Below are 12951 nucleotides of genomic sequence, written 5' to 3' on the forward strand. Positions count from 1 at the left end.
TACTATAAAATTGAAAAATACAAAAAGTGAAATTTAATTCTAGTTTTTATCTCCTTTTTCTTTTACCAAAAGAACATTGCAAAGAACTTATATTAATCATATAAAGTAACATTAAAACAAGAAGATTCATGCAGATTCTGCACGAAAAATTCAATTCCAAACTTGAAATATCTATTTGAGGCCAGACTTACATGCTAAGGAACAACAATTATTATTCATTGTATAGATGAGAAAAAAAAAAAAAAATATATATATATATATATATATATATATATATATATATATATATATATATATATATATATATATATATATATATATATATATATATATAACCATGCATATAAAATGATGATACAATGATGCTAATGGTACTCTGGACTTAAGCATGAGTAGAGTCATCGTTTCATTGTGAAAGAATGTGACTTTTCCTTGATAAACAATGCTTTCCCTGCTTTGACAAACTGTTTCATTATCTTAACTTTGATATGTCCTCTTTTTGGAGGAACTCTAACACTATTCTTAGTAACCATTGATTCAACATTTTCATTTGTTCTTTCCATTGCAATTCAAATAATGAAGGAGAGTATGCATGGAGCAAAATTGTAAAGCATATTATTTATAATGTTAGGTTTGAGACATCAAGTCATGCTACATGGATTCTTTGTCCCCCTAAAATCATATGTGAAAAGAAGACCTTTTTGTGGTAATGTTCAATGCTTATAAAAAAAGGATTAATTAGACGACTATCTCCTAATTGAACATTTCAAAGTTAAAAGTCTCTCTATATATATGGAATTTTGAAAAAAATAATTAGTGCAATTGTGTACGGCTGAAAGTACAAGTTTATGTAATACAGAATTATTACTAGCAATTATTATTCTATCCACATTATGTTATTATTCTAGTATATTTTCAAGTTTATCTAATCAAGACTTATAGTTACTAATTTGAAGTGAGTGTGTTACATGGATGTAGTTACTATATATGCATGTGACTGGAAAGTAGACTTAATACAGCACTACAAAACAAGACAAAAAAACTTGAACGGTTGGATTTCATCGGAAAAAACATGAACGGTTGGATGACTTAGAGAGCAAGTCAAGTCTTTGATTGCTTTTATGACCAGACAAGCTAAAGAAAAAAGATGAAATTTATTAATCAATTTATGACTTGGACCCTCTTCTGTCTACCATGATTGGGGTCCAATTATTTTACGCAAGTAGAAAATGAAGACAAGCCTAACTTATGTTCTTTTGGAGAAAGTATATATTTTGGTATATAAATAAGCACATTGCGTGCAATAATAATTTTAGAATTCTGTTGAATATTGGATTTTCAAGTCATTCTTCATGCACCTTGATACATGTTTTTTTTTTTGCAAGACATAGTAAAATAATGCGTGCGTGCGTGTATGCATTACTATATCTTATTCTTGTTCTGCTTTCTTATATCACTGTCCTTTTCTTGCACTGTTTGAGTACACGAGTTTGTGTTTCTTGCGAGTATGTTGACTAAAACCATACGCGCGTGAGTCATATCACCAATGTTGTTAATTTTTGGAAGTAATATTTGCACAAGAAAGTTGTAATGGTGAAACTATATATGAAAAAAAGATTATCTTTAATAGAATTTAAACTCATGGAAGGTAAAAGTTTCCTTGAGTTGAATGAAAAATAAGAGTTGAAGTTTAAGATAATGTACGTAAGTTTAAAATGGAAAAGTATCTCAGTCCAAATGTTGTTACAAGAAGATCAAACACCTCACCATTCAGGGAAGCTTAAAGGGGAACAATCCCTAAGCATATAGTCCCCACGTCTAGAAGGTGGAGAATCTTATTGTTATCCCCAGTTGCAGTCAAAATTGATTGTGTGAAAAATGTTTCGTCATTAGATTTTAGTACGAGGAGCAAGTTTCCAGTGGAAGAGAGAGAAGGCTCACTTATTAGATGAATATTTTAATGCCTCAATCAATGAAGAGAATAAAAAATAATGGAAGAGTGAGAATTAATTTAAATGTCTAAAATAATGTGTTTTTCTCTTCGTATCACTACAATAAAAGAGATTTTTCATAACACCATCTTTACGACGGTCATAATGTTAAATGTGATAATAGTTTATTTTTGGACCTTTTTTTTTGTTGTATTTATTAAAGGACATGTCTCAACGGTCAAATGAAGCAACCGTAGTGAAAAGTACACAAAGTGAAATGATTTGAATCACAACACCAACAATTAACCATTTGTCGTGATAAAAATGTGATTGACAATGTATATCACCACAGTTTTTATTACCATCTGTGATGAAAGGTGATACTTATTTATATATAAGCGAAATTATCTCTCACTTCAGTACATAACAACCGTCTCTCTCAAAACAAAATCCTAACAACTATTTCACTCGTCTCTCTTCAAACGAAACCCTAACAACTTTGTCACTTGTATCTCTCATATGAAAACCCCAAAACGAAAGCATAACATCAAATCATAACCAATGGGTATTTACATGTTCATTTTCACTACGCCAAAAACTGGAATAGACAGCGCACCTTAGAGGGCGCTTTATTACAAAAGCGCACTCTAAAGTGAAGCGAAAAAATAAGGAGCGAACAACTGGAATAGACAGCGCACTTTAGAGGGCGCTTTTGTAATAAAGCGCCCTCTAAGGTGAAGCGAAAAAATAAGGAGGAGATAGAGGGACAACAATACAGGGCGCTTTTTAGAAAGCGCCCTCTAAGGTTACCCTTAGAGGGCGCTTTTAAAAAAGCGCTCTATAAGTCCATGTGCATTTCCAATTTATAAAGCGCTTTTGGAAAACCTTAGAGAGCGCTTTCATAAGCGCCCTCTTAGGCCCCCTTTAGAGGGCGCTTTTTTTCCACAAGCGCCCTCTAAGGTCCCCTTTAGTAAACATTAAAATTATAACATACTGCGCGTTTTGTTATTTCACTCTCTGTTATTTTCGTTCTTTTTCACGTTAGGGTTCTCACTGCTACGATTTTCGCTACTTCTAAGGCGTTCTCCTTCCACCTCTGTTAGATCTACGACGTTTCCTCCTTCTATTAATTCGTTGTTAGCTGTTCGATTTTGACACCATAGGTATTTTTCTAATCTTCATATTACTTGGGTTCTCTTCTGACGTTCGCTATTGTTCATTTTTGGTTTCTCTTCTGACTTCGAAGAACTTAATTGGAGTTCTAGATATATACGGATTCGAGAGTTTCAAGACAAACAGGTTCTTAATCTTAACCACCCTCTTGCCTAATTTTATATGAAGTTTATAGACGTATGCACATTTGGCCAATCTCTGTGATCGAATTTTTTGTGTTCTCTATTTACATTTTTCGTATCTATTTACTTTTGAACCACAGTTATTGTTCTAACAGTAACTAGGTTTGATTTTTCTACTATCTCCTGGTAAACAATTTCTATAGACTCAAATAACACTTCATTATTTCATTATGCAGCATGTCTTCAAAATGGAGCAAGAAGAATATACAAAGGAAGAAATTGATTGGAGTTATATAGAGTTCGTTGATAATCAAGATGTTCTCGATCTTATTGAGAAGGTGCAACTCACCCTTGCATTTTTGTCATTTTAGAAAATTTCTATCAGTTTGTCATCTCATTCTTATTTATAACTTCAGAAACCTGGCGGCGTTATTGCTCTTCTGGACGAGGCCTGGTATGTATTAAATGACAATAGTTCAAATATTTGTATTATAGTTAATGGTTTGTTTATGTCATTTTACATAATGTAAAGTGGCGTTAGCGCATGCAAATATATATACTTTGAGCAATAACTATGTTTTATAAAACTAGCACTTACCAGTTGAGCTACCCTACCCATTCACTGGCCTAACAGAGGGTTTAATTAAACTTCTTGAACATCGTCATGGCCAGGATGGCGCATATATTGGATGCATGAAGTCAGGAGATGTGATAACAGAAGAGTACTTTCCTCTATCTGAATTAATTCTGATTATTTATTTATGATGATAAATCTGAGGAAATAGTTGCCAGTTTTTATGTGTAGATGGCCCCAGAAGATTTTGTTTTAAGATGTCTAAAATTGTTCATTTTTAAAAATTGAACATGTGTTGAATTTTATTCATTATTATCTGTTATCCATTTTTGTCGAGTTATTACTGTAGGTTTTTATTTTTCAGTAAATACTTTGAAGTTACCACATTTGTAGATGTAACTGATTATCTTAATTTTCATCCCTTTGCAAGTCTTTAGGCATGTCTCATTTTTGCCAATAAAATTTGCATTCCCTGGTGTTTAGATATTCCCAACCAGTATCTTAATTTCTAATGAGTAATGAAAGTTTCTATTTTGAATTGATATGTACTTAATCTTTTCTTAGTACAATTATATTTCTTTATCGCATGTTATTTTCTCCTTCATAACTACAATATCATTTTGTTTCATAATTTTTTTTACAAATTTGACCTTTTCAATTGTGATTTTGTATTCAACTTATATGCTCTGTATTTTATCCTTTTTTTTTTCAGGGGAAAGCCTTGGTATGAACCTGATTGGTGGAAATTTGGGGATGAAAAATCGTAAGTAATAATACCATTTAGATGAGAAAATATTTGGTGATTATTATTTTTTTTGTTTATTCAGGAATGATCTTCAATGTGATTATGATTTAATATATTATTTGTTGAAACCAAATCTTATTGAATGGGTAAATTAATGATCTTCAGTCTTCACAATATATCACATCAGTGTCAAGTACTAACATATATTAGAGGCAACAAATAATTTTTAACTTCAGCATACTCATCTCTATGATATTATAAGTTATAACTCCTGATGGAAAATGCATGTTGGATACTTTTGACTGAAGTCTCTTTATGTATAAATATTGCACATGATTTTTCTTTTCTTTTTTAGTATGGATCTCCATATTGAACTGCTTTATTTTTACAATGTGTATCTCATCTCTATTGATTTATTTTGTTTTTAGGTATTTCCGACATGCATCTGGTTCACTTGTTATACTTTCAAAGAATTTGGCACAGTACATTAACATAAACAGGTTAGTCTTGATGGTATTAAATGTTGCTTTTTCTTTAACTTTGTTTCCTTTTGAAAGATACTTTCTCCTATTTTATCTTCCTATCTAGTAATATATCTTTGATTGATCCGAAAATAAAATGTAGTGTATCTTTGAAGACATGTGCTTATAAAACTACCTATTCCAAAGTTGTTTGTATTCAAACCGGCATGCGAGGAATGACTGCTAGAAATGAACTTTGATTCAGGAAGCGGACCCTAAGAAGACTGCGGCTAGCAAAAAAAACATACATCTCAGAGATACTTTTGCTACTTAGTTTTATTTCTTTTTAAGTTATGAATTGGTTGTATATTTAGAATCTTTAGAAGTTAAACGATTATATATCAGTGGATTGTTGTATATGTATGAATTGTTGTATATAAGGCTTGTTGAATGCAATGTGTGAAAAAGGGCTTCAAATTATACAGTTTTAGGTGTACTGCTTCAATATACAGGTTGTCTAAAATAAATAAATAAATATAGCGCTTTTTAAAAAAAAAATTTAAATAACCACCCACTTTAGAGGGCGCTTTCCAAAATAAGCGCCCTCTAAACCCTTTAAATTTCCACTTTAGAGGGCGCTTTCCAGTAAAAGCGCCCTCTAAACCCTTAAAAGTTTCCACTTTAGAGGGCGCTTTCTTTAAAAAGCGCCCTCTAAAGTGGCCCTTAAAGGGCTTAAAGAGCCACTTTAGAGAGCGCTTTCACCAGAAAAAAAAACGCTGTCTTTACCTATGTCAGCGCCAGATTAGAGGGCGCTTTAAAGCGCTGTTATAGGCCAAAAAAAGCGCCCTCTTTTCTCTTATTTGGCGTAGTGTTTCTCTATAGTTTTTTTTTCAAAATTTGTTTCAATAGCTTGTTTCATGATGTATGAACTTTCTTCTTGTTTTGACTTGTAGGTGGGGATGCTTGTTTAAATAAAGAGGACGAAGCTAAAGTTAGCGTTGCAAACTTGTAGGTGGGGATGTTAAGATTGCTGCTCTAACTTTAGTTTCATCCGTATTTCATTGTGGACACACCATTATGGGACATGTATGGTACATTTCTAAAGCATTCTATTACTTGATATGTTGTATTTGTTGTTTATGGTTTATTTTTTATGAATGTTGTTGTTAATTTTTGTTTAAAAGATGAGTTTATTATATATTATATGGTTTAGTGTTTTTCCAATCCCTTATCGAATATATAACTTATCAAACTGCAATAGAAAATTATGATATGATAGATAAAGTTGTATTGGAAAACAAGTACGTGTTCAATTCTTGACAAGAACTTCATACCTTTAACTGCATGTTGTTTTTTAACAGTTAGAACTTGGTTTAATGATTGTAGGTCTTCAACGGCCTATCTCTCCACCTCTAATATTGTTTACAAAGTAATTAATATTTAGCAAAAAGTACTACAGGTGAAGGCATGAGCGATTGAAGAACTACAATCACTAAATCAAGTGATGGTTGTTAAAGAGAAAAATGTGGATAAGGAGTTGAAGAACTCTTGTCAAACATTGAACGTGAACTTATTCTTCTAATATAATTTAATTTGTCATATTATAATGTTCTAGTACAGATTGAAAGGTTATATGTTTAGTGAGCATTGGCGAAATAAGCATTCCACATGATTTATAATAAACTCAGGTTTATATATCATAACGGTTGTTTAGCATAACCGTTGTTAAATATGTTTCATTAAAGGATATCACAACAGTTGTTTAAAGTCATCGTTGTAGTAGGTAGTGCGCTACTTAGATACAATCACAGTCACACGTCTGTGGTGGAAAACATCATACATACAATCATACCTTACCTTACAACGGTTGATCAGACATGATGATATCCGTTTTCCAACCGTTGTGAAAGGTGTTTTTCGTAGTAGTGTATAACGATTGTGGTTAAATCTGTCTAGATGAGGTGAGGTGTGTTGCACGAATAATTGTTGGATCTAATCAAACAGGGGTATTCGTGTCTCAAGGACAGAATTTCCTATTCTTAGATGAATGAGAGATCACATGCTCTACACGCTTTATACTACAATGTTATATTTCTAACAAAAAATACTATGATACCCCTGTGTAAGCACGAGTTCTGATATGATACATGTATTTGTAAAAATAATATAAATTATAGCAAAGTAAATTGTTTTTTATTGAATAACATATAGTTGTAGATAATAAAATTTAAAAAGAAAAATAGAAATAAATTTAAATTATTTTCGATAGACTTTTCCATCAATATATAAATACTCATGTTCATCAACTACAAAATCAAGTTGATTACCAAATTTTAAGTTGCATTCTCTCTTGAATTCATTCAAATCAAATTCAAGATAGAAATAACTCTTAAGTGTTGTGACCATCATTTGATGTGCAAATGATTTTGCAATTATGGCAAATGTCTTGATCGTCTTTATTAATGAGATTTATATCAGAGATCTCCTTGTCAAGAAAACAATAGTCGGAGACTTCTTTAAGAACATATTGTAAAAATAGTCCAAGCATATAGTATGATTGTTGTAAATAAATTAACATACCGGGTTATTTGATCCATTTAGGAAAGATTCAGTTACATCTATTATCCAAGTATATTCATGAATAGCTTGGGCGTATTGTCGTAATGATCTTGATGTATATAGGCAAAGAAAAAGAAAGGATTAATGCATTCGTTATTCATTTAAAAGAGGTATGATCAATTTAAAAATAATTGAAATAAAAATAAATAGGATATAAAAATAATAAGTATCAACCTTAAAGTAGATATTTTCGTGTTTGAAAGAAAAATTGATTGAAATATAGGATAGAAATTACAAAGAATGGAGAGTTAGTTGTGTTACAAATTATTTATAGGATAAAGTTTAAAAGTTGTTTTAAAATGTAGTTTAAAAAGTAAGGGTAAAGATGACAGAAAGAAAAATGGACTGGTACCAAACAAACAACACCTACCATATATTCAATGAATACATAGGACCAAAAATTTGTCCAATCAAATATTTGAATTGTATTACCACCCAATGAGCACGTTGCAATGAAATGCAAGTATATAAGTAAACAAGCGAGTAAACTGCAATACCATGTGTCATTGATTTTCACGTGAAAAACTTGAAGATATGGACAAAAGAATGTATAGTAAAATAAAGCTATGGCTCATGAAAAGATTGAACATTTGAGCAGTCTATTGAAAGAACAAATGTTGGCCAAAATTTGAGAATATGTGAAGTAGTGACTTATTTGGCTATATAAGGTTAAGGTGGGGTTTAATTTTTTTACTGCATTACAGAAATAGGGTTATCTTCTTCGATTACAGCATTGTAGAAATGTAGTGAGAGGAAATGTCAAAATATGTGTCCCTTTCCTCATGCAACAATAGCAGGTATTCGGAAACATAGTATGCTATTGAATTATTAGAAACTCAAAATCTATAAAGTATTTTCCCCGAGCCATCTCTAAAACATAGTTTTTCTCACTGTCTTAGTTTAGGTATTCTCTCTGTGTTATCAATTATTTGAAGCTTATGTCTATCATATTCTTTCACTCAACAGGACTGAAATAAACTCTGAGTATGCTAACAATGGTATGCTATTGAATTTTTATTTCTGAAGTAGAAACACAGATTTTGATTTCTTATTACTTATTCTCATTCTACAATTATCATTTATGTTTTAACATATTTTACTTGGCAGGTTAAATTACTTACCATTTTAATTGTGGTTGAATTTTGGCAATCATATTTTGTTAAATACTTTATTTTCCTATGTGTTATTTTCACATGCAAATTTACCTTGATATTTCCTCAATCTTGAATTTGAGTACTTTAAGTTGTTTCTTTCTGCTTTTCACTTTTTCATTTCTTGTGGATTTCCTTTTCAGGAGAAATTCCCTACTGTCCATTAAAATTTATATTTCTTAGTTTCGATTTAAATTTAGTGTTTCTTATTCATCTGCAGCCCAATTTTCAGTTAAGTGTAGATTTGCTTTACCAATAACTTATTTTACTTATTTGATTTCCTTGGGATAAATTTGCATATACTTTCTTCCCTATATGCCAGATGATGATTTTCCCTGCTAGACACTTACTCTGAATATCATTCACAGCTTTTCCATCCATTCTGCCTTTCTACCATGCTGCTGCTGTTGCTGTTCTACTTGATTTTGAATGGAATATGCATGCTCTTAGCTACCGAGCATAGCAGGTGTCAGCATTTGCCTGCAATGTTTAAAGAAATGCTCAACCTAAAAGCTTCACACGGAACAGTAATATAGGATTTTCTGTAATATTTGATACTTGCACGAGCATGAATCGGGTGTTTAATCCTTCATCGTTTTTGTCGGTCTTTAATCCTTGTCATTCTTGATCCGAGTTTGAGAAAACTTCATCTTACAATACTCTGTAGAGAGGTAACATGATTAATCAGCACACTTTGCATTTTTTCCTTTTGGTTGAAAGGACAGAGTATGGTGAATCTTAGGAACGGTAAACAGACATGTCCGCCTAGTATAGATTTGTATAAACCTGAAAAAATTGAGGTGGGACTGAAGACACAAGATATATGGTTTTAGACGGAGGGAGGAGGAACAGACTTTTCTCTACAATCTTCACTTATATATTCAAATGTCTTTATGTTTTACAAAGAGGTCTGGTCCTTATATAGAGATAAGGCCAGACAAGAAAGGACAAGTAATTAAATGCAGTAATGAATACTATCAGGTCCCTAGGATAGTTTGATTACCCAAGAGAATAAACTTTTGAACTTCCCCATACACATTTAAATTTATTCCAACAAAACTCCCCCATAAATTTAAATGCTCTTTCGATCAATCATGCCCAACATCTTCTTGCCTCTATCGAACAGCTCCTTCGATAGTGGTTTGGTCAAAATGTTTGCTGCTTGGTCCTTGCTTGCAACATGTTTTAGTTCGACACTTCCTTCCTTCACGTGTTCTCGAATGAAGTGGAAGCGGACGTCAATGTGCTTGCTCCTTTCGTGATATACTGGATTCTTCGCCAGTTCGATAGCAGATTTGTTATCAACTCTTATCAATGTTGCGTCTTCCTGCTTCGATTCTATTTTGTTTAGCAATCTCCTCAGCCAAATTGCATGACACACGCACCAAGATGCTGCAACGTATTCAGCTTCACACGTCGAGAGAGTCACAATTGGCTGCTTCCTCGAAAGCCATGTGAAAGCAGTGTTTCCCATGAAGAAAACATAGCCTGAGGTGCTCTTTCGATCATCAACATCTCCGCACCAATCACTATCTGAGTATCCAGTCAGCTTGTACTCTTCTGCCTTCGAATAAAACCTCCCAAGAGACACAGTTCCTTGGACGTATCGAAGAATTCTCTTTAAAGCTTTCCAGTGAGCATAGACTGGTTCCTCCATGAATCGACTCACAATTCCCACACTTAGTGAGAGGTCAGGCCTTGTGCAAGTAAGGTATCGGAGGCTTCCAACCAAGCTTCGAAATTTGTTCGCTTCGACGCGTTCTCCCCCATCAAATTTCGAAAGCTTTGCTCCAGGTTCCATTGGTGTCGAGATTGGATTGCAGCTATCCATGTTGAACCTCTTCAGAATATCTTTGGCATACTTTTCCTGAGAGACAAAAATGCCATCTTCTTCTTGTCGAACCTCCAGTCCAAGAAAATATTTCATCAGACCTAAGTCTGTCATCTCGAATTCCTGTGTCATTTCTCTTTTGAATTCTTCAATTAACTGTTTGTTGTTGCCCAGAAAAATCAGGTCATCGACGTAGAGGGCAACAAGCAGCAATCTTTCTCCAGCCTTCTTTACATATACAGCATGTTCATAAGGACATTGCTGAAAGCCATTTTCTTTGAAGTACGTGTCTATTCGAGTATTCCACGCTCTTGGCGCTTGCTTCAGCCCATAGAGTGCTTTCTTCAATCTCAGCACTTTGCCTTCGCTTTCGATCTTCATATATCCTGGTGGCTGTTCGACGTACACTTCTTCTTCGAGCACACCATTCAGGAACGCTGACTTGACATCCATCTGATGTATTGGCCATTTGTATTGAGCTGCATGTGAAATGAGTAATCGAATAGTTTCCATTCTGGCAACAGGCGCAAACACTTCATCATAATCAATTCCTGCTTCCTGCTTATAGCCTTTCGCTACCAGCCTTGCTTTGTATCTTTCGATCTCGCCTTCAGCATTCATCTTCTTCTTAAATACCCACTTCACGCCAATAGTCCGACTTCCTTTTGGTGACTCAGCTAGTTCCCAAGTATTGTTCTTTTCGATGGCTTTGATTTCTTCATTCATTGCATTCTTCCAGTTTTGATTTCTCATAGCTTCTTCGAAACTCACATCTTCAGTATCTGCCAGCAAGCATACAAGGTGTACCTCTTCTGTGTTTTCATACAAATCTTGCAGACTTCTTAATCTGGGTTGTGAAGGCTCATTTTCATCATCGGAATCTTCAGGTTCTATCGAAGTGTCTGTTGGCACAACAACTGGTGCTGCTTCTTCTTCTTCGACGAGAGCTTCAATCGAACTGCTCCAGTCCCATCTGCTTGCTTCATTTACTCGAACGTCCCTGCTTACAATCACCTTTTTGTTTATTGGGTCGAAAAGCCTATAGCCTTTCGATTTCTCATCATACCCAATAAGTATATACTTCTGACTCTTATCCTCCAGCTTCGTTCTCCTTTGATCAGGCACATGTGCATAAGCCACGCTTCCAAAAATTCTAAAGTGAGACACAGTTGGCTTCTGTCCACTCCAGGCTTCTTGAGGTGTTATGTCTCCAAGCTTCGAGTGAGGACATCTATTCTGGACATAAACTGCACATTGTACAGCTTCTGCCCAAAATTCCTTCGACATGTTCTTGCTCTTCAGCATTGATCGAACCATATCAAGCACTGTTCGATTCTTCCTCTCAGCTACTCCATTTTGTTGAGGTGAGTATGCTGTGGTCAGAAATCTTCTTATGCCTTGTTCCTCACAGTACTTCATGAATGTTGTCGAAGTATATTCTCCTCCTCTGTCTGATCGAAGCGCTTTGATGCGTCTGTCAGTTGCATTTTCAACCATCACTTTAGAATTTCTAAATGTCTCGAATGCTTCAGACTTCTCCTTCAGAAAATACACCCAAGTCTTTCTCGAATAGTCATCGATGAAAGAAATGAAGTATTTCTTGCCACTGAATGATTCTGGAGTGATTGGTCCACATATGTCAGTGTGGATTAGTTCCAGAATTTGCTTTGCCTGATATTCTGCCTTCTTTTGAAAGGATGTTCTGGTTTGCTTGCCAAAAACACAGTCTTCACAGAATTTTTCATCGAACTCCACGTCTGGTAGTCCATGCACCATATTCTTCTTCGACAGTCTTCTTAGTCCAGCCTGATGTAAGTGTCCAAAACGCAAGTGCCATAGGGATGCTTGGTCTTCGACATTAACATGCAAGCATTTCTCTCGAATGCTCTTCAGGTTCAGCTTATACATTCGATTCTTCCCCATTTCGACTAAGGCAACTAGACGTCCTGTCTTGTCCTTCAGCTGCAGGTTTCGATCCTCCATGAGTATCGAATACCCCTTCTCTGTTAGTTGTCCCAAACTCAAGATATTTGCTTTGAGATTTGGTACATAATAGACTCCTTCGATTGATCCTACTACACCTTTTTTCTGTAAGAAACATATAGTTCCTTTTCCTTCGACCTTCACCTTCGAGGCATCTCCAAATGAGACGTGTCCATCTTCGACAGTCTTTAATTCTTTGAACAGGTGTTTGTGACCACACATGTGATTGCTTGCACCTGAGTCGAGGTACCACATTGTGTCACTCTCTGCATCTTCTTCCTTCTGCGCCATTAACAAGAATCCTTCATTCGATTTGGGTGCTAGAGGTCCCGAGTTCGACTCTGATTCTAGGGCAAAGTTA

At 34.3% G+C, this 12951-nt stretch overlaps 2 long non-coding RNA genes across 2 annotated transcripts; both read left to right on the forward strand.

The window, feature by feature from the left end:
- The first annotated feature begins 4512 nt into the window (after window positions 1-4512).
- LOC127091060 (uncharacterized) lies at window positions 4513-5186 on the forward strand. Its single transcript, XR_007791865.1, has 3 exons — window positions 4513-4563; window positions 4974-5045; window positions 5170-5186. It is a non-coding gene; the product is annotated as an uncharacterized LOC127091060 (long non-coding RNA).
- Window positions 5187-8243: 3057 nt separating this feature from the next.
- LOC127096993 (uncharacterized) lies at window positions 8244-9759 on the forward strand. Its single transcript, XR_007792894.1, has 3 exons — window positions 8244-8422; window positions 8525-8623; window positions 9145-9759. It is a non-coding gene; the product is annotated as an uncharacterized LOC127096993 (long non-coding RNA).
- Window positions 9760-12951: the final 3192 nt, after the last annotated feature.

The sequence above is a fragment of the Lathyrus oleraceus genome, chromosome 6 (genome assembly GCF_024323335.1).
Source record: "Lathyrus oleraceus cultivar Zhongwan6 chromosome 6, CAAS_Psat_ZW6_1.0, whole genome shotgun sequence".
Classification (NCBI taxonomy): domain Eukaryota; kingdom Viridiplantae; phylum Streptophyta; class Magnoliopsida; order Fabales; family Fabaceae; genus Lathyrus; species Lathyrus oleraceus.